The sequence below is a fragment of the Pararge aegeria genome, chromosome 5, assembly GCF_905163445.1.
Source record: "Pararge aegeria chromosome 5, ilParAegt1.1, whole genome shotgun sequence".
NCBI lineage: Eukaryota > Metazoa > Arthropoda > Insecta > Lepidoptera > Nymphalidae > Pararge > Pararge aegeria.
This window is the reverse complement of record NC_053184.1, coordinates 6,168,248-6,191,288: the sequence shown is the minus strand read 5'-3', so window position 1 is coordinate 6,191,288 and position 23,041 is coordinate 6,168,248. Positions and strand designations below refer to the sequence as shown.

Below are 23,041 nucleotides of genomic sequence, written 5' to 3'. Positions count from 1 at the left end.
TTACTAACAGTACAGTAATACTCGAATAATAATTATAGTTTTCTAATAACGTACATAAACGTTTTTATATTTATCCAAAGTAAAAAAAAATTACAACCCTATATAATTTGCATTGTATTTCACTTGTATTTACGAGATACATATTATTATTGTGTCATATGACTATAGGAAGTTTACTAACTATTTTATTAATATCCACGATGAAAACTATTCCAGACTAGATCAAATTGCAATACTCGAATAATAATTTTAGTTTTATAATAACGTAAATAGCCATTTTTATATTTATCTAAAGTAAAAAAAAAATACACCCTAAATAATCTTTCCCATATTGCATTGTATTTCACTTGTATATACGTGATACATAATAAATATTGTGTCATATTACTATCAGAAGTTTACTAACTATTTTATTAATATCCACGATGAAAACTATTCCAGACTAGATCAAATTGAAATAGATTGCATCCCCATATTGCCTCAGTTCTAGGAAACTCACACAACCATCGATCATACCTGTCTCATGCCATTTAATTTTGAAGTACGGCTGAACATACGAGGTCTTTGATATGTTAGGAATAGGTTAAGTTCTCTGTTAGAATATAATTGGTGCACCTTGCTATACAAAATACAAAGCTACAATTGCCTTTGTATCATAAAACTATGCGATTCTCACTCAAGATACAGTATATTTTATTTTATTTTTTTACAATTATAATGCAGTATACTTTGTTTTGTTTTAAAATATTCTTTGATAAACAACATTTCTTAATGAAGTAGATAAGGGTAGTAGTAATGTAAGTAGGTAAGTAAGTAGGTACGTACCGCATTATGTACTCACAGATAATTTTATTACAACCATTTGTAACTAACTCACAACCCTTATTCTATACATTATACGCCAACATATACGTTTACACGTCTCCTTAAGATAAATACTTAGCCCATAACCTTCCTCACAAGAAGATGAAAAGTTCAGAAGATTACCGCGTACAAATAAACTAACGTACAATTGTCCTAACAAATGTATACATATAAGTTCTTTTCCTTTATTTTATATATACTCTGAACTTTGAAAACAGTCTCACCTAAAAAATAAGTATACTAATAAACGATGATGAATTTTAATATCGTAAAACGCAACAAACCAGAAACAACGATGAAAGACAAAACGGTAAGCAATAAAATGATAATACCCCTAGCCTACCTACCCTACCTTACATTCAACTCAAAGTTATCATCGTAAAAGCGGCGGAAATCGCAAAGGCAAATAATACTCTCGGGTAGGAAACAATAAAATCCGTGAAGACTATAATAAATATCTGAGTTATATGAATTGCAATAAAATAAAAGATTTCAATATTTAAAACTAGAAAGTACGATTATGTTAAAAATGTATTTAATACCTACTAGCTGACCCGCGCAACTTCATCTGCATCAAATCGGTTATTATCAGTTTAAATATCTTAAAAAAACCAAGAACCTATTTCCTGCGCCACCTACTGAGTCCAGTTTTATTTCCAAACTATATAATACGCGGCCGACCCGGAATATCAGCTACCACTGTACCAAATTGTATTTAAATCCATCCAGTAGTTTTCACGTGATGCCGGACAGACAGACAGACAGATAGGCAGACAAAAATTAAATAAAAATCAGTTTTGGACTCAGTATCGATTATAAAGCATCCCCCGGTCAAAATTTAAAAAATATATTAAATGCACAGAAGTCTTCCAGTTACAGTTTTATTATAAGTACTAGCTGTTGCCCGCGACTTCGTCTGCGTTTGATTTTGTTTTTCATGTGGCACTAAATTTAGTTGCAGTTCTAAAAAAATTAAAGTATTCAGTATCGCTAAGCCTTAAATGAGGGGTTTGCTGCTGTCCGCTTAGGAGTTCTGTTCTCTATCTCCAACCACAATTTGGGCAAAATTAAACACATATTATAATCTCTATAGTACAAAAATCATTATTTAAATCGGTTATAGTTTGGCGGAGTTATGGTGTAAAATCGTCAAGCACTTTTATCCCCACTCCCAAAGGAACCGAGCTTAATGCCGGGATAAAAAGTAACCTATATTTCTTCTAACACTTCCAAGAATATGTGTACAAAGTTTCATGAGGATCGGTTAAGTAGTTTTTGCGTGAAAGCGTAACAAACAAACTTACATTGTCATTTATAATATTAGTAGGGATAGATAGTCATAGTCATAGCCTATCTATATATCATCCTCATCATCGACATCATCATATCAACCAATTACCGGGCTACTAGAGGGCGTGGGTCACCACGCTGGCCCAGTGCGGATTGGTGGACCTCTATATACACTGTACAAATATAAGAAATGTGCCTACAGTTAAGCCTGCTAAGCCTACTGCTTAAGCCTACAGTTTTAGCCCATTGACTCCTCTCTCATACGAAAGAGGGTATTTGCACATTGCGCTGTTCTAATGTAAGTAACTCGATTTCACCTTCGGGGGGCCGAGCTCGTTCCGCGAATCCGCACTGGGCCAGCGAGGTGGACTACGGCCTTAAGCCCTTCTGATTGTGGGAGGAAACCCGGGTTCTGTAGTGGACCGGTAAAGGGTTGATGTGATGAATGTAAGTAATAAAAGAAAAATCCACGTTAGCGTTTAGAATTATTATCAAATGTAAACGTAATAGTTATAATAAATAAAATAAATAAATAAATATACTACGACAATACACAGATCGGCACTATGCCAATAGGCCGTAAATAATAGCCGGGACCTACGGCTTAACACTCTCTCAGTTGCACGGAGATGGACAACACCTAGTAGTTCTTAACACCGGGCTGATACTGAAACATTTTTTACAGATAGACTTAAATAATTTTTGTATGTTTCAGTGAACTTCACTGCAACCCCATTGTTAAGTGGCACTTAACAGTCGGTAGGTTAATAAGCCACAGTGGAAGCGCACCAGATTAAATCAGCTAAAACTATTTTTATTATTATTACACTAAAATGTAGCCCTTGACTGCAATCTCAACTGGTGGTAAGCGATGACGCAGTCTAAGATGATAGCGGGCTAACCTGTTAGGTAGTATGGCAGTCATACCACTAATCGGTTTCTACCCGACATTGCACCGGAACTCTAAATCGGTAGGTGGACGTTAGAGTGGTAACTAGCCACGGCCAAAACCTCCCACCAGACAAAGCATCTAAAACTATTAAATAACCTAATGATGCTAGAACTAATAAACGTATCCCCGCCACACTCTATTCTAACACAATTTGCTCACATTTGTCTTTTTGAACATAGTATTGTACCCAGCGAATCATACAGAAATCATACCGCATTTACAGTCCTAACTAACAGTGGCCTGAATATTCATTCGATAGCGAAACATTAGATTTAACGTCTCCAGCGCTGGAGCAATCAGTTCATACATTTCTATAATGTTTCCGAATCCGGCTATGAATGCCTGAGCATGAGAATTGTTCGAAATGTTTTATTCTATTACATAACCTGAAACTTTAAAGAGGGTCCCACGTCTGGGGTAGTTATAAGCACTAAATCAAAACTTTCTCCTTTTGGATATGACTCAAGTGAATACGTTTGCCAAAGTTAGATTTCTGTAGGTATATGCACAAAGATGCTGGGGATATTTGGTAAAGAATTATGATGCCAAATGCCAATAATGTAAAGTATATTTAAATCTACTACTTATTTATTTTTGTGTTGTTTATGTGTGAGATAGGCGAGAGTCCAAGCAATAACGTACTATTATAAATACTAGTATCATCCAACATTTTGAAATAAATGTTGAGTGTTTAAGAATATTTAATATTACTGATAATTATATATGTAATATTCACATATTGCTTTTAAGCTCGTTTTTTAAACTCGTTGTGTGTATAACAATCAAAATAAGGCTCCCAATGTGTGAGGGAAATTTTGTTTCAAGGGCACTTTTTGACAACTGACAACAAATATAGAAAGTATAATATTATTGTAGGTGTGCAGATACAAAATATTTTTTACATTTTTTTACCTAAGTATTTCGAAAAAAATACTCTAAATTTTAAATAACCAATGATTAGAAAAAGCCATCCTCAGCAATAATGAATCAATATTATGAATACAAAAGAAAACAAATAGAAACAAAAATCAGTGCCATTCTTATAATATTTCTCCGTAAACAATATACTAGTAATTACCTATGTGAGGATCTGCGAAATTTTCTATTATCACTTATAATAAACGTCGTTCACACTGTACATTTATTCTTAACAAATTAATTATATTGGTTTATCTTAACAAATTAATTATATTAGTAAACCAAAGGGAACTATCTCTTTTGTTTACTAAGATACTCATTATTTATTTATTTATTTTATTTTTAATTTAATCACTACGGTTAACACCAATTACACTAATTAAATACATAGTAAATTTAATATATACAAATTGAAAAGAGAACACAAGAGAGTAAAAATATAAAAACACAGATAAAACATTAGCATTAAAATAACGTAGCGATAGTAAACGAAGTAACAATGCTATGTTCTTACATAGTTATAAGTTAAGTTAAGAACATAGTGCAATTACATTTCTCACACTACTACAGCCAATGGTTAACAACGGTTTTCTAAGGATCCGTATGATAATGGTCGGTAATGGGTTAACGCCATTACCGACCCACTACAGTACACGGGTCCTCTCTCAGAATGAGAAGAGCATAGGCCGTATTGCACCACCTCGCTGGCTAAGTGCAGATTCGTTGACTTAACACGCCTTTGAGAACATCACAGAAAACTCTCATGGAGGTTTCTTCATGTTGCTTTCCTGCACCGTTGAAGCAAATTATATTTAATTGATTGAATAAAAAAACACACGTTACTTAAATTCCTATGAATTAACGTAATTTTGAAGAGGTAATAGCCTAACTGATTAGGGCTTCAGAGTTCCTTTCGGGGGGACTTAGTTCGATCCTCGATAGTCACCTCGGACTTTTTGGAGTTATGTGCTATTTTGACTTAAGTAATTACAATACTTCTTTCTATGACGGTAAGGGAAAACATAGTGCATGCCTGAGAGTTGCATGTGAAGTCTACCAATCGTCACCTTGCCAGCGTGTTGGACGACGACCCTTCTCATTCTGAGATTGCGGGCCCATTATTAGGGCGTAATGGCTTAATTATGATGATGATGAACGTAATTTGCATTGAAACTTGTTTTTATAATGTTATAATATTTTTAAAAAGTTAAAAGAATGGCTTGATTTTTCGTTGGGTTGAGGTATGAATAATAATTTTACAATTAACGTTCCAATTTCAAAGAGAGTTATGTGTATGAAAAAAACAGGCATTCCATTAAAGAGAGATTCATTGCTAGCTGTTAAACAAAATATTTAGAGCACAAGACCACGAGTGATTTTGTCAAAGCACTGCCCAGTCACTCTTTAAAACTAAACTAAATTTCTTATAAAGAGTCAGATAAATGGAACCGAAGATGAATTTGCAAAATATGAGAAGTAGCATCTCACTCCAAAACACTGAATTCAAACCTTTTAGATAGATATATAACAATAATAGCTATTGCCCGCGTCTTCATCTGCGTTTCATTTCGTTTTTTTATGTGGCAATTTAGTTGTAGTCCTAAAAAAAATTAAAGTATTTAGTATCGCTAAGCCTTAAATAAGGGATTTGCTGTTGTCCGCTGAGAAGTTCTGTCGTCTATCTCCAACCACATTCATCAGATCTACACAAAGTTTGAACAAAATTAAACACATATTATAACATCTATTAGTTCAAAAATAATTATTTAAATCTGTTATAATTTGTCGGAGTTATGGTGTAAAATCGTCAAACACTTTCATCCCCTTACCTCTCACAAAGGAACCGAGTTTAATGTCGGGGAAAAAAAGAATCCTATATTACTTGTAACACTTCCAAGAATATGTGTACAAAGTTTCATGAGGATCGGTTTAAGTAGTTTTTGCGTGAATTTATAATATTAGTAGGGATACAAGTAGAAAGTTATTATTAGAACTTTTTTAAAAGTAAATTTAAATGTTTAAACGTGCAACACTGAGGTGATAAAAAAAAACACATTTGATATTTCAAGTCTGTTTTAGTAACTCTACGCCCGGTTTAGAAGCCAGATTTTATCGAGAAGAATCTAGCAAGGAACTCAGCAGTTGCTCTTTTCCAAAATCAGTATTTTTACAATTATTATCCTGACTTGCAAGAGATGAAAGCGGAGCGGCGTGCTTCTAAGAACCCTTCTCATTATTCCGTCCAAGGAACAGATTTATAGATTTCGAACTAGAATCAATTGATAAACTACATTTTGCCCACGTTAACTCATCTAGCTAGCAAAGCACAGGTTGAGAAAGTATTAAACTCTGAATATGTTAGGTCACGTAAAGTTTGGAAAACAATGAAATATTTTACTCATGTACGTTATAGATTGAAGTCAGCTCCAAATTTCCAGAGTTTTCGCGCTTTTATCTCTTTACGAACTAGTATAAAATACTTCAAAATTTCAATTTACTTTTGAGCGCTAGTTCCCCATTACCATATTTTAAGCTATTGTAGGATCAGACTTATCTTGTAAATAATTTATGGAATCTGTAAGTTTGCTTTTAAACATTTAGGAGGTTATATTCTATTTCTGCAGATTTACAAATCATTGTCTTGCTTATTTTTAGAAAAGTTTTTATAAAGTAATTGTATCGGATGGAGCAAGCGAAGACTCATAGGCTTTGTATTGTTCGAATTGAAACGCGTAAGGCTTTGTAAAAGGATCTGAGGATGCACTTTTTATTGCCCAAAATGGATGCCCGTTGATATCGTCTTGCGGCTTGCGACCAAGAGACTCCCCTTCCCTTTGACAGTTTTGCCAAGCTTAAAATATTATACTTTATATTACTTATTTATGTTTTATCATAATCAAAATAATTAATTACATTTTATAATATATTACCAACTTATTCATGTTTTAACATAATCGAATTAATTAATTACATTTTATAATATATTCAGGTGGCGTGTCGACAACAGTTATATTTCTCTCGTTAAACAACTAAGGGGAATCTTAATTGAAAGGAATATTGCTTATATTGGTTTTTCATTGACATTTGATCGGTAAAATTTTAACGGAGACGTAAAACAAGTGCACTGAAGAAATAAGCCTTAGTTAGACTTAGTTCCTCAGCCTAGAAATTTTGCGTTTGTGAGCTTATCATGACTGATCATTTTGCCGTACATAAGTTAACTCTGAAATTTCAATTTCCTCGTAGGTACTATTTTTTTTTTAATTTTATTCAATATAATTTTTAAGATAATTTTGGAACGAGTAATTTTCAAGACAAGATATTCAGTACACAGAACAAGTAGGTACTTGCAGTAGAAATCGCAAGTATATTATTCCTACCTACAATAGATATGTATGCTCAACGAAATAAAATACCCTATTTTTAGAATGAGGTAGAAAACTTTGAAGATAATAAAGTTGGATGAAGAGGTGGTGTTTTGATAGTTGATCGCTGCGTCTCATTTTGTTTTAATACCGAAGTTTTGATTTATTACCTTTCCCTTGGATCCGAGCGGGCAAAAGTTCTGTAATGGTTTTATTGAAATAACTTTCTTGGTTCTTTAAGTACAGAAGCGCTTGATATTGTTAGTAGAATAGTAAAGATATTTTATTTTAAATTATTTAAAAAAATATTTAAATACCCCTTTTTTGAACCCATTGTCAAAACTCTAGTGTAGGTGATTTAGCTATGACAGACATAAGAAGTCTGGACTGCGTAACAAAATTTACCGCCTTCAAAAACTATATCGCAATTTTTTTCAATGTCTCCAGAGTCACCGTCCTCCAATCCAAGTCGTAATATAATAAACGTAGCAATAAAACGTATCTATTTGACTACGGATACTTAAAAAAAAAGGACTGCCAGCTTTACTAAGACAGTTCTCACGTATGCGCTAAGATTTATTTTTGAGTTTCTCAGTAATAAAAACAAGCATGTACTTCTATGATAGCGCCTTTACTTATCATTGTCATTATTAGACTAATCTTTGACGCACGGATGGGCACAGGCCTCCCCTCTCGCAGTGGGTAGTTGAATGCCTAGAGCTCACCACGCAGCTTCGATTTGGGAAAAGAGTTCCAACAAAGACGTTTTTAAATCATGCTATAAGTGCAGTGCAAGGAAACGACCAATACTGGCCTTAGAAATAAGGGACCTGCATTGCATGAATACATTGTTGTGACACTGTTAGCATTAATCACGACATCAAAGGCGTTAAACTGCTGTGTCTGTGCTTTAAATAATTACATAATTAACACTATTCTATTACTTTTGGCACAACAGTAATAAAGTTTTAACTCTTTTTGCTCAGGTTAGGGTACGATTAAACGACATAATTAGAAAGTGGATGATGCTACATGAAGATGAAAGAGCAGAGGTATATGATAATTATATTTAGTCATTCAATCTATTTGTCAGTTTTGTTCAACAGCCACGTGCCGTAACGTAATGTAGCCAGTAATCATTCATACGAAATATGATATGCTTGGGACAAAGGGTTGAGACTTGATTTCTAGGCACACTTGGAAATATTTTTTTTTTATTATACAACGTGTACGAAATACTGTTGAAGGGCGCATAAGTATATTTAATAACACTCTAAGTGTTTACTTATGACAACCCTATTGAAGATAAAAGACCGAGACACGCATAGTACCTAGGCTATGTGACGCGTACGTAATAAAGTGACGAAAGACTCACTTGATTATAATTTTGCATGTGATGTTAGGACTGTACCTGATTTCTCTCAGTTAATACTAAAGCAGTGCTTCACTTAAAACCTATTAGCATTTCGGCTTCACAGATAAGTCTCAGAGACAGTAAATAATGTACCTAAAAGTCAAGTGAAGTATTATTTCGGTTTTTATTTACACATTATAAATTTATTATATTATCAACTTCACCTCTATTAAACACAATTTTTTTTACGATTTTTTTTTACGAATTTAATTTAACGACTTCAAAAACGGTATGAATGGCGATATATTTGGCGATTTTGTAAGTAAATTCATTGTAAAGTCATCAACTTTCATTTAAATTATTGCATGCGGTGTTTACCTATTAGTAGATTTACATTTTGTCTTCATACAGTATAAGCTACTTTAAATTGTTTTTTTGAAATGTAAAGCTGTTGGTAAACCAAATAAAGAAAAAAAAAAAAATCTCCTGAGGATGCTCAAGTGTAGGAGCGATACAGAGTTAATAGGTACATAGCCGAGGATCTGTTTGGTGTGAATATAAACATTGAAGAATTCATAAATAACACCAGTATAGTAAATTAAGCTTAATTTTCATAATATATCATTGAATTCCGCAATGTAACCACTGCTTCTATCTTATACCCAACAATGAATGCTCTCCTAAAAATTGTAGGAACCAAAGTGTTAGGGAATTAAATGATCGACAACTTGAAGCACCAAACCATTCTTGTTCATCATTTGACAATGATTGAATAATTGAGCAAAGCATTTCCCCTTCAATTCAAAATGATGGCTAACGCAACGGTTAAATTTGGTCGAAAATTTAAATTTAGACAACCAATGTTGTCTCGGAACAGAGTAATAAAATTCCTGCTGGTAATTTATGTAATTTCAAATCACTAAACCGAGTGATTGGTTTTGAATTTGATTGGTTTGTGATATTATGATAGAACACAAGATATGTCATATCACAAACTAATAAAACTCAAAATGGCTTTTCAATAAACATACACAAGAGTTTATAAGATTTTGTATTTGTTTATTTGGTTTTACTCATTTATTTGCAAAGCTACTGGAATGTTTATCTATTTTTTAGCAGTATATATAGCTTAGTTATGGAAAAAGATAGGGATTCCTATGGCGATGAAAGAAAGTAACTCAAAGGTAGCAAAATTTTGTCTATTATAAAATTTGTTATTTGGCATGTGCTGAGAAAATGATTGATGATACATTAACATTACCTATAAAAAATCCCCGGCACGGACGGAACTGAGGATCCCGCAGGATTTGTAAAAAACCATAATAAGTCGCGGGCAATCGCTAGTAATCTATAACTATAAAGACCTTATCCTGACGAACTGACTGAAAATCTACAGCCCTAACAACTGAAAATAGAATTTGAAATTTTGAAAGAACATTCTTTGAGAAGGAACATTCTAGAGGTAGAATTAAAAAATCCGCGCATGATAAACCACTAAGCAAGGTATTTTAAAATCAGTAAGGGGGTTTAACGGGGGAAACAAGTTTGTGAGGTAGTTTATTTTTCAAGTATACCATAATATTTTGGCTTATGGTTACAAAAAACTTGGCATCCACTATTGTTTATATAAACTACCTACACTTCTTACATTACCTCTTTACATTCTGTCTTATAGACGACTGTGTAAATAACATCATAATTTGTAAAAGTTTCTTAATTACACTATTTCTACGCTTGGTTTGGTTTTTATTAGTAAAAATATGTTTGGGTAAATGTCACGTATCCAAAATTGCTTTTGTTAACGACAACTTTTATCTGTAACTTGTGAAATACTAGTAGTTATGAGAGAAAAAAAACTGTAAGCTGTTGGTACGTCCAAACGCTTGCAGTACAGCAGTAGGTACTATCTATCGACCGACATTATGCGTTTTCACAACGAATAATCTTTAGGAAGTATTGACACATTGTTTATATTTCTATTTTGATCATCGATGACCTAATTGGCTAGATGATTTGATAATCTCATTATATCGTCGATTTCAGTTTTACATTAATAACCAAATTATGTTCTGTTTCAAAAGTTGTTTGCAGGTGGACATATTAAGGAACATATCATGAACGGACAAACGGGCTATGTGTATCTCCAAGTGAACTGATTTACTCAGAAATGGGACCAGTTAGAGTTGGTTTAGGTTGAGTTTGTTTTCATGAATTTATCATAAAAACAAACTCTACCTTACTGTTAACAAACCATGACGAAAAAGATACATGATCAATGTTATTATTATTATAACTATGGCGAAAGGTTCCTCATCAATCACGGAAAGCCCCAGTCCTCTCCGAAACTGCCAAACAATAATAAACAAACGAGTCCACAACCTACTAATCCAAGTTAGTTTCTATTTCGTTTGAAATTCGAACTCGTTGCTTGCTGACTTTTCACTAAAAGTAGTTTTCAAATTTTTCTGTATTTGAATTTCGGGAAATCGTGAATGTTCCTGGTTTTTGTTGTTGTTTGTTTTATGTCAGCCACGAACTAATTGTATATGTAGGTAAGGTTCCGAGCCTCATAATGAAATATTGAACCCTGTATTTGTGCTTTGAGTGCAGCGTGGTGGGTCTATGCTCTAAATCGCTTTCTCCTTTCCGAGGAGAAACCTGTGCCGACGAAGGTGGGACGTTAATAGTTCGATAATGATGTGTGCAGCAGTTAAAACCGGTAAAAAAAAATACAACCCATGGTTCTACATGTTTATTACCGGTGATAGAAGCCTAATAGTTAGAACCTCACCCGGAATTTCGGGGGGCTTGAAAATGATCCCTGGTTTTTTTCGGAATTGTGTCCTTTTTAAGCAAGACACATTCTGAAGGAAACTGCATGCCAGTGAGTTTTTCATAATGTTCTCATAGGGTTGTGATGTCGCACGTTGCCAGCGGCCTAAGCTCCTTTCATTCTGTGAGACGACCCGTGCCCTGTAGAGGTCTGTAATCCTAATTACTGACTGCAATCTCACCCCGCATATAAGATGTTGAGTTGAGTCGTAATTTTAGTTTTACTATGCTTAATAAAGTAAATAAATCAGGACACTACCCGTGCACTCACTGGCTTTTCCCACCAGTGGATAGAAGGGGAATTCATATGTACTCGTACACCCACAAAGTTAGGAAAGGAATTAAATGTAAAAATATATCGATAAATCGTATCGATACCAAATATTTAAATTTACATTGCAATTTATGAAAAAAAACGTTTGTTTATTAAGAAAAAGTATCTGTTAATTTGTTTCTTAGTTTAATCGAGCTCAACTTCTGCTCCGATCTTGACGAAATTTAGCACAGAGATAACATCCTTGTGACAGACAGATTACATGCGATTTCCTGTAACGACTGCTATTGGCCGGCTAAGCTTTGTTTGCGCGCCGTTACTCTCAATGAGTATACAAAGTTGACTACCATACACTCATATCACTTAATTATGTAGCTACATATGTAGTAACTTGATAAAGTCAAGCGTTAATTTTTACTGTCCAAACCCGCTATTTCGTCTGATAACTCTGTTTTTACTGGGTATGTAGAATGAACAGCTAATTCTAAAGAGTTTCTGTACTGCTGAAATTGTCGCTGGTGTTGCTGCAGTTGACTTAATGTATTCTGCGATGGGCTTGTTCGAACTTCTTCTAGAAGCAGTAGCACTTTTATCCTAAAGTCTCGCATTTGCTCATCTGAAAGAGTCTCAACATCTGGTAATAAACTAAATAGAAACATTTTTCTAGAATCATCTTTGTTAAATTCTCTCTCTTTCAACCAGTCAACTTCTGTATCAGCTTTTCTTATTTTTGGCTTTTTAAATGCACTAGTCCCCGCGGCAGGTAAGGAAACACTCTCTGGAATGCTTGCAGACTCTTCATCGAATGGTGAAAAGAAGTCGTCACATGAGGTATCTTGTGGAGAACTATTGCCGGGTTCTTCAGTATGGATTACTACCTTAATATATGGCAGGAGAAATTGCAGCTCATTATGCAAATAATACAGTTTCTTTTGTTTCTCGATGAGCCGTCCGGACATAACTTTAAGCTGCGTACAAACCCGTTCCTTATATTTTTCCATTTGTTTTGGCAGTAGTGTACTGTAAAACAATAATTGCTATAATGAATAATCGTTCGTTTGCGTCTCGTTATATAAAGGTATTTTTCGCAAGTCCAAATTCGAAGCATCAGGCAATAAAAGTGTGGTTTAATCATTCTAACAGAACCAGAAATACAGCTTTACCCAAATTGTAAAGCGAAATTGATACAATAAATGTTACTATCAACGTTTAGAAAATTGTTTAAGTGAAAGAGAATATCATCATCATCTTCATCAATCATCGCTAGCCTATAATAGTCTACCGCTGGACTATAGGCCTATCCAAACGGTTATTGATCGCAGTAGTAGTACAGATAATTCTGCTGCTTTACTGTCTCTGAGACTAATCTGTGAAACCGAAACGCTACCAGTTTTTGAGTAAACCACTGCCATAGTTCTTGCGAAAATAAATCAGATCAGCATGAAATGTTAAGGCAGTTCATGCTAAATTAAAATTCAAGTAACTACTTTCATTTTATTACGTACGTTTCACGTAGCGTAGGTCTTTTATATTCAATAGAGTTGCTATTAATAAACACTAAGAATGTTTTGAATTAGTTTGTAAGGATATAAAAAACAAAATTCAAGTCCATATACATTTTTATCACAGCTTACTTTAAGGCTAGATGGCGATGTGTGTATTGACGTAGTATTTATATTTATTTATTGTAGTGGATTGATCTGTTCATTGTTTACATAACACATTTTGGAGCTGGCCAAAACATCATTAATTAGCTGACCGTTATGATAGCCTTTAAAAATCGCGCTACTGATATATTAACAATAAAACTGTATCATGAGTCACCTGGGTAACATGCAACTTAGTAAACCATACTGTAAATAAACTAAAATGCCAAGTTGCTCTAATTTTATATGTCATTATTGCCATCATATTAATGTTCTGCTAAACAAAGGGGGGCCCTTTCTTTGATAGAAGAGCATAAACCCACTACCCTCCTCCAATGCAGTTTTGTTGGTTTAAATGGTTATAACCAAGATTGTGATACTAACCGCTTAAAGTGCTCTCCGTGCTCGCGGGGCTAGAGATTTCCTAAGCTTGAGTTTCAATCGACGGAGATAGTTTAACAAAAAAAAAAAAATCTTGCCCCAACCAGCAAATAGCTTGATCCGTAGTTAAACATACTAAGCGCCATAACATACCAAAACATACCTAAGAAGCGGATTACCAAGGACCAGCAATATATACATTCCGGTTTTGTGTCCCAGAGCTGGGAACAGGGCTCCTTTCGACAGGAGGGAGCATTTAGAGATTCAACCCTCCTCGCTGCTTCGAAACGATTAACAGAAACCGAGACATCGACATAAGAGCACGTCAAGCAGAAGCAAGGGATTAGGAAAACGAAAAAATTCTGTCTGAGCCAATAATCGAACTAAGTCGTCTACCTAATGCATGGTACTATGGTATTAGGTAGAGCTCGCTTAGGTGTTAGGTATTAGACCAACGCGTCATTATTAAAGCGAAATATCGTTTACAGAATGTAGGTAGGTATATTTACTTACCAGTCCACTGCATTGTCTCTGCCACCTCGCCCCAGGCCTTGTCCACAACATCCTTCCTCGAGTAATCGGGTAAAGTATTGTTATACAAACAAGGATACTGTTCAATTAGTTGTACAAAATTCAACACCGCCTCCATAGTTGAAATACGAAAATAAACACGTGCGTGCCACTCGTCGTACGCTCGCGCTCTGCGACGCTGCCGCTCGGCGTGTCGCGGCAGCTGCATGACGCGGACGATTGCGTGCAGCGACGCGATTGCGACGTTGCCGCTCCGACGGAACAGCACGCAGGCGTACGTTGAGCGATGCATTAAGACCGTCAGGCTAAGAATTGCGTCAGGCACAAATTTACGAACATACAGAACCCTTATTCATTGACTGGCTCATTATTGTATGCAGTGCATTGTGTTTAAAAACAGTGAACAAGGCCCACGCACGTTTCTCTTCACACTCTCGGAATGTTGCTAGCTCACAAACTTTTCCCATTTTCCCATTTTATTGTAACTGTTTAGAACATGAGAGTTAAAATAATTACTGTCAACTGCTAAATGGTCTGGAGTGACTAATCACCTCAGAGAAACACTACAAAAGTGGAGTAGTTTTTGATGCTTCAATATTAGTCGTGTAGGCATCGCGGTCCGTTTTTTTTATTAAGGATTTACGAGAATCATGCCTGCTTGAATGCAATTATTAGGTTGGAGCACAATTGCCTAGAAAATTCCTATTAAATGCATAAAACACAGTTGCCGGAAGGGCGTTTCACATCATAGCGTCTGTGTTCATTGCCCCAAATAACCGCTCACGGCATCTCGCTGTTCTTGATAGAACGGGGATAGAGGAACAAGATTGTAAAGTTCCTAAGCAAACTCATCGTACTCTCCGGTAAAAAATGATTTACTGTATCTCAATTTGCAATTGTGCGATGGTAGTTATCTGGCAGTGAGAGATGAATGCCAGGCGTACAAATGGTGTGGATAATGTGTAAAAATTCGAGTCAATCCATTAACTTTTTGTTTTTAGCTTTAGGGACACTTACGTAAGAAAGATGATTTTTATATTATAAACATTGTTTGTAGGTACTTGACATCGTCATCATCATCTTCAACTGCTGCAACAACAAAAAGATCCCACTGCTGGGATCAGGAGAAAGGATAGCTCATAGGAGAGAGGGATTTTAAGCATAATCCGACCATGCTGCTGTAATACGGTCTGAGGGCCCTTTTTTCACATGGCACATTTCAATGGCTCTTAATAATGATTTCACAATTTTTCAAGGTGAAGAGCACCAATTCTTTCGGTACAAGAAAATTCTAAGATGGCCACCGAATAGTGTAGATACTAACAGAACTATTAGTAAGTGCTTACATATAGTAAAATTTTGTCTTAGTTATTGACGTAACTAATCACTTCATTAAAAATGAATTTTAAAATGTAAAATGTAAATTGTTGATATTGGAAAAGAGCAACTGCTGAGTTTCTTGCCGGCTTCTTCTCGGTAGAAACTCAATCTCGTTTCAAAAGTGCTTATATTAGGCCTACTTGAAATAAATGAATTTGGAATTTTTTGAATTAAATTCAAAACAAAGCTCAAAATAATTTTTTTTATTGGATTGACTCCAATGAAAAATATTTTCCTTTTTTTCCGAACCTGCACCGAATAGAGTAGTTACAAACTACTGTATAAATGGGTTTTACATTATTTGCTATAAGAACAACAACAGTATAAAAACTTTTTAATAGTAGCAGAGCTTTTCGTAATAGAGAGCATCCTGGGAAGTACTACCTACCGCCATGCTTATTTCTTTTCAACATTATTGCAATGCTATGTTCTGGTATGAAGGACATGGTTGCCAGTGGTATTACAGCCCCAGAATTATGGGCACAGGCCGGCACTTTGTAGGACTTGCCTTGCATAGCCTTGCAAAACTGCTTTGTCTATAAACAATGGTTTTCACTTAAAAAAAAAAAAGAGATTGCACTATAAATGAGTTCTAGATAATGATAATGCTCCACATACAATGATAGTAAAGCTTTGATACTCCCGCAATCCCTTCCCCATTTCTAAAAAGGTTCATTTATAAAAAAACGTAAAAAGGAAGCAATTATTTCGGATCGCTAAAGCATTTAACTAACCTTACCTTTTAATTCTGCCACAAAGATCCTAAAAGCCAGTAGCGACGGATTGTTATAGAAAAATGGTAGCAATTGGAAGAGTAAGCACGGGAAGTGGCCATTGTTCGCTGGCTGGTCATTCAGTAGCTATATTGTTCAAAATACTGTATGAATGGGACTGTCCTCGCAATAAAAGTTTTTGGGACGATGATACACAGTATAATATAGATCGGGTCCCAATGAACGTTGAACGATCTATTCAATTTCAATGTATAAAAAGGGAAGAAGATTTTAACATCAACCTAAGATCATATCACGACTTGATTCGATTCTCGTTAGTATGATGTTTATATTTTCAATTTTACTGAATCGTTTAAAGCGGATAGCCATTTATAATATAGTCTAAGTTATCCATTTTCGTTATGAAAAACTATGTTTATATGCAATCCATACGCTTTTAATTAAAAATTATGACACATAATTAAACTCTTCATGGTTGGAGAGTTGAACAAAAGGTCGTGGGCTAATTAAATACAACACTTGAACAACTCCAGCAGCCATCGTCATAATAATAAATCATTCGACACGAAACGAGCACCCTACATTATAAAGTCTGTTTTTTTGTATGATTAAATTTCTAACGCGTCTTATCAATTCAAAAAATTCACACACAATGAGTTTAGGATAATATAGCTCTAATGTGCTCGAAATGTTTATCAGAAAATAAACAAGCCTCGGGAAGTTTCTTAATTTTGCTGTATAATAAATCTATTAAATACAAAATATTTAATTTGTATACAAATTATAAAACATAATAAAACGCTTCATGTTCGGCGCTTGGCTAGGTTTGAAACAAATAAGGCGTAGCTTTGTAAATATAACGTCCGAATAACTCCAGAAACCTTTATAGTGTTATTAAATCGTTAGGCGCGCGCCCAACACACTACAATGTACATTATGATTTACTTACATTATATTTTCACGCGTCTAAAAAATATTTGTGAAATCAAACAATACGATATGCAGTTTTGATTTTATGAATTATTTTTTAAAGGAATTCACAACGCCTCTTTTCACGCCGTCATAAGTTTACACATGCGTATATTTTTTTTGGTCCTATATTTGATTATTTTTTTTAATAAATGATAGAATATTAATAATAATTAAATTCTTTTCGTAATATTGTTTCTTTAAAATATAAATATAACCTAAAATAAAATATTTAAAACTAAATAAAATCTAAAACGTACTCGAAACCACCGCAGCGAGGCACAGTTCCTAAGATGCTGCCAGCATTGCCCCTTTGGATGGCCAAACTAATTCGTTGGCCAAGGTAACTGCCCGCTCTAGGATCACCGGTAGACTCGATAACCCTTTTCGATAATTCTTTAAAAAGGGCTCTTGCCTCCGGACCCCACGGTCCCAAAGTCTCTACTCCAAAAGTCACAAAAATGAAGCTGCTATCCAGGTTTTCATATTTACGCCTCTTGGCCTGCTCGGCACTGGAAGCAGCCGCAACTACCATTGACGAGGTGGCCTGGATGTGTGATGCAGCTAGGGTATCAACACAAGTTGCATCCCACAGAAGTGACCTTCCAAGCCTCCAAGGTATGAGCGTCATACCATCATTGATTATTTTGTATTTATTTTATGATTATTAAGACTTAACATATGCAATTAACCATAAACCTACAGATGCTTTCAGAAATTCACAAACCACGCACTATAAATTTGAATATTACATTAAAAAAACTTCTGTGTGGCCCCTGGCGAGACTTGACCAAAAGGGCCATTACGGTTTAATTAAATCGTTCGACGTGAGCCCAACACGCTAAACTATCATGCTACCTTATCAAATCAATCGATTATACACAATAAAAGATTTTTGAACCCCTGCAGATATTGTGTAGAATATTTTTATGCATGTATTTACATTCCATTATTATTTTATTTATTTTTTTCTCAAAGTAAGCCTAAGCTCTTTTTTGAGCTTTTTTGAGATGATAAAAATAAGCCTCTGAAAGTGGCTTAACTAAGCCTTTGAAAAAATGTATTCAACCCATAAAATTTTAATTTAAATCTAAAATTATAACATACAATAAAACTCTTCAGGGTCGCCACTTGGCGAAGGTTGGAGAAAAGGGCCGCGACTTAATTAAATACAACGCCTGAAAAAGTCCAGCGGCCATTACGGTGTTATTAAATCGTTCGACGTGAACCCAACACGCTGCATTATCATGTTTTTACTTCGATGCCCGTAAATTTATATGTTACATCTCTTATTAAATCAATCGATACATTATGATGTTTATCTTGTTAGTAGTATTTCATGAAAACTATTACTCAATAGGTTTTTGGACGCCTACAGATATTGTGTGGAATATTTTTATTTTGGTTTTAAATTGGATTATTGAAGTTATGCTTCTTTTAGCGCGATGGAGAAAAATGAAGAGAGTAAATTTTTACAATGCGCGCGCACACCGACACCTGAATTCTACATCGTAAAGTTAATTCTAGGTGCAATGAAATTCGATAACTATGTTCAAGTTGTATATTCTAGTATTTTTATATTTAGAAAACGTGTTTGTAACAATACAAACAGTGTGAATAAATAAATATTATTACTTTAATAAAACCTTTTTTATTTAAATAAAATCCTTATGAGTAATTTTAATATTTATCATTAATCACTACTGCATTTTAGTTATTTTTTTTCCGTACGCCAAAGAAGTATAACTTCTAACGCGTGGACATAAGGACACACACTCTTTTTTTTTTTCTTTTTTTTTTACTCTACGGGCGTAATACAACATGGAAAATAATTCAAACCTCCAGTATCACAGCTCTTTGTTTGAGATGATTATCTGAAAATTAGCAATATACCTCTCAAAGTGGCTTAATTAAGACCTTTAATAAATTTATTCAATCCATACGCTTTTAATTTGAATCTAAAATTATAACACATAATAAAACTCTTCAGGGTCGGCACTTGGCGAGGGTTGAACAAAAGGGCCGCGGCTTAATTAAATACAACGCCTGAACAACTCCAGCGGCCATTACGGTGTTATTAAATCGTCCGACGTGAACCCAACACGCTACATTATGACGTACTTCGACGCCGGTGATTTTATTTGTACCGCTCGTAATCAAATATATTATTACGTTTCATATACGGCCATGCGATTATAATATTGATGTATGACTTATACAGTAGCTCAAGCTCGTAAGTTTATTGCATTTACAAGCAATAAACCACCGCTTATAACATTTCTGTACCTACTTCAAGTTTATTGGATAGAAGCAGGCGTTACTTTGCGGAAATCCATAGATGAGGTTACCTCGCACTGTATTTAAAGATAGCAAAGATTTCGTTATCGTGTTAAGTATAGGTACAACCGGTACCTACTATGTATATTAGGAAAATTAATCTTAATTTGCTATAGTCCGCGAAAAGCAGGAGAATCTGTATGGTGTAATTTATAATTTCTTCAATCCTTATACTCCACACCAAACAAATCTTTGGCAATGTACCCTCTACGCACGTTTCGCTCCGAAACTGGAGCATCCTCAGGAGATGTTGACTTTACAATGAATAATTGTTACTTAACAATAATTATTATGGATTTCCGCAAAGTAACGCGTGCTTCTATCCAGTACTATGTATATTTAATACGCCTATTTGGAGCTTGAGTTAAGAACACCAAATTCCTACCATATCATAGTCATTCGCTGACGCTAACGTGTTTACGACCTAATTCTCTTTCAGGTGATATACTTCTTTATTATTTTTTATATAATGCTCAATAAAATAAATAAATAAATAAATATACTACGACAATAAACACATCGCCATCTAGCCTTAAGTAAGCGTAGCTTGTGTTATGTTTACTAAGATGACTGATGAATGTTTTTATGAATAATATACATAAATACTTAGAATATATATATAAACACCCAGACACTGAAAAACATTCATGCTCATCACACAAACGTTTTCCAGTAGTGGGAATGGAACCCACGGCCTTGGACTCAGAAAGCAGGGTCGCTGCAAACTGCGCAAATTGGCCGTCATTAATTAGTTAATAGTTAATGGACATTAATAAAACAGGCAATGTGTGTTTTTGTTGGTGAATCAAGCTTTAAAATCAAAATTGAGGTTTAATAGGATTTTCAGAATTAAGCAGCTTATAAAATCCATCAGTGCGTGATAAAAGCACCTATATACGTTATGTATTTTGTTAGCAATTTTCATATTTTTAATTATCCAACCATGAAATTTAGTTATTTTTGAAGTTATACTTCTATTTTCGCGTTAGGGAAAAATGGTGGGAGTAAATTTTTACGATGCGCGCGCACACACAAAATTTCAACAAAACCAAAACACATGTATTAGGTATTTTCTGGCGGCCGATTTGCGCAGTGGGCAGCGACCCTGGGTTCGATTCTCACAACAGGAAAATGTCTGTGTGTTGAACACGATTGTTCAGTGTCTGGGTGTTTATATGTATATTATAAATATTTATGTATCCTGTTCATAAAAATATTCATTAGTCATTTTAGTAGCTAAAACAAGCTACGCGTACCTTGGGGCTAGATAGCGATGTGTGTATTATCGTAGTATATTTATTTATTTCTAAGATAAAGAGTGAAATGAAACGATAATACCGCGCGCACTGATAGAAAAACGCCTAGGAGTACACCGTAGCAAACGTTTTAACAGGATGCCTGGAAACCTAACAAAATGCACTCGTAAATTAATTACTAAGTAGGTATTCGACATCGAAATTATTTAACGCAATGTTTCCATTATTGCATAAGTGTACCTAAATGTGGATTTAACATGACATTCAATCCCAAGTGCTCTACAATTATTACGCTGACAATTCAAATGTAAAATTTAATTACTCTGAAGTTGATTTCATTTTATGATAACATAGTTTATCAAATCGACAGGTAGGTATATGCCTATTTTTACAAAGTTACATAAACTTACTATTTTTAAATATTTAAAAGGAATTTCATGACTCGGTTGTAAGTACAATTAAACAAGGAAGCTAATACAAGAGATCAATTGAAAATAAACCACAGAAATCAGAACATTAAACCGATGTTAAAAATTTATATCTGCAATATTGTCTTCAACATTTGGAAGTCGATGTCAAGTAAAAATATCTATTACCTATACTATTTTATTTCATAGAAGCTACTCATAGTCATACCCATATTGTTACCGTTGTCACACAGTGATATAAAGGAAATATTTTATTTCTAACACGTTGATGCCGAAAGAAGAAAGTGAAAAAGTCCTGGCTTTGAAATATAACGGAGTGGACCGGAATCAAGACTGTAGGAGAACTATTTCATGGACAACGAGAAATTTGAAACTGATTGCTGACCTTCAGTAACATAGAGGCATTTGAATAAGAAGATTCCAGAATACAACTAAGAGCCAAACTACTGTCTACTCGCACTTAACGCGGCTCCAGCGTCGCGTCGCTTGCCTTTTTTTGGGTAGCCTGTAACAGCTACAGGTTAAGTAGAGTCTGTGCCTGGCCGTAGGAGCCTCCAGATACATCAGATACGACGTTTATATCGTGACTCTAAGACACCACTGTAAAGGAAATTTTCCTAAGGCTCTTCAGAATAGCACCAATACATTAAATAGTTCCTTCTTCGAAGTAGGTTTTTCTAGGATTTTTTTTTTAAACTTTTTAATGAAAAACAGCATTGTTATTACTCAGATAAAAAATTTGTAGTCGTGTAATTGTTTCTTCATCTAGTCCCGTGCTTTAAATCCTCTATAAAAGATTCTGAAACAGTTGACTTATTGCTAACATTAAAACGCCCAATGTTCCAATAACCGTTATATAATCCAAATGGATGGTAAAATGTTGTACTGAGTTTTATAATAAGACTCCTATGTTTTTTTAGTCGATCCCTTCTGCGCAAAGGGTTATCTTAACAGACAGCCACATTCTTACTGCTTGATGCGTGGTATCCGTGTGAATTTTTAAAAAAACTTGCTATTCACGTGCATGGCCTAATCAACGCCATGTGCCGTCAAAAAGAGTAGTTTATTCGAAATCCCCGCCACTTTCCTTCGATATTTTTGACAGAACACCGTCAGGTATTTAAAGATATTTTATATTAATAGTTATATTTTTAAAATTTCATAAAAATATTTTTTTAAATTTCAGAAAAAAATATGAAGTGTTATTATTTTAGTTATATGGAAATACGCCTATTTGACGGAATATTTTTATTTATTCTTCCAATATTAACAATGACCATATTCGGAGTGAATTTTAACAATTGCACAAAATGTTAACAACTACTACGATAAATAATTTTATCATTAATACTTAGTTTATTTGTATATTCTTACTTAGTAATGGACCATATTAGTTTCCTAAGACTGGCTGGGTCAATGTTAGCAGTAAGCTAACTGTTCAGAACTTTGTATAGAGGTTTCATATTATGTAAGGTCTTCTATGCTACTGTTGATAATTAGGTATTAAAACACGAATATGATAATAACATG

At 34.4% G+C, this 23,041-nt stretch overlaps 1 pseudogene; it reads right to left on the bottom strand.

The window, feature by feature from the left end:
- Positions 1-12,068: 12,068 nt before the first annotated feature.
- Positions 12,069-14,549, bottom strand: LOC120624034 (annotated as a pseudogene).
- Positions 14,550-23,041: the final 8,492 nt, after the last annotated feature.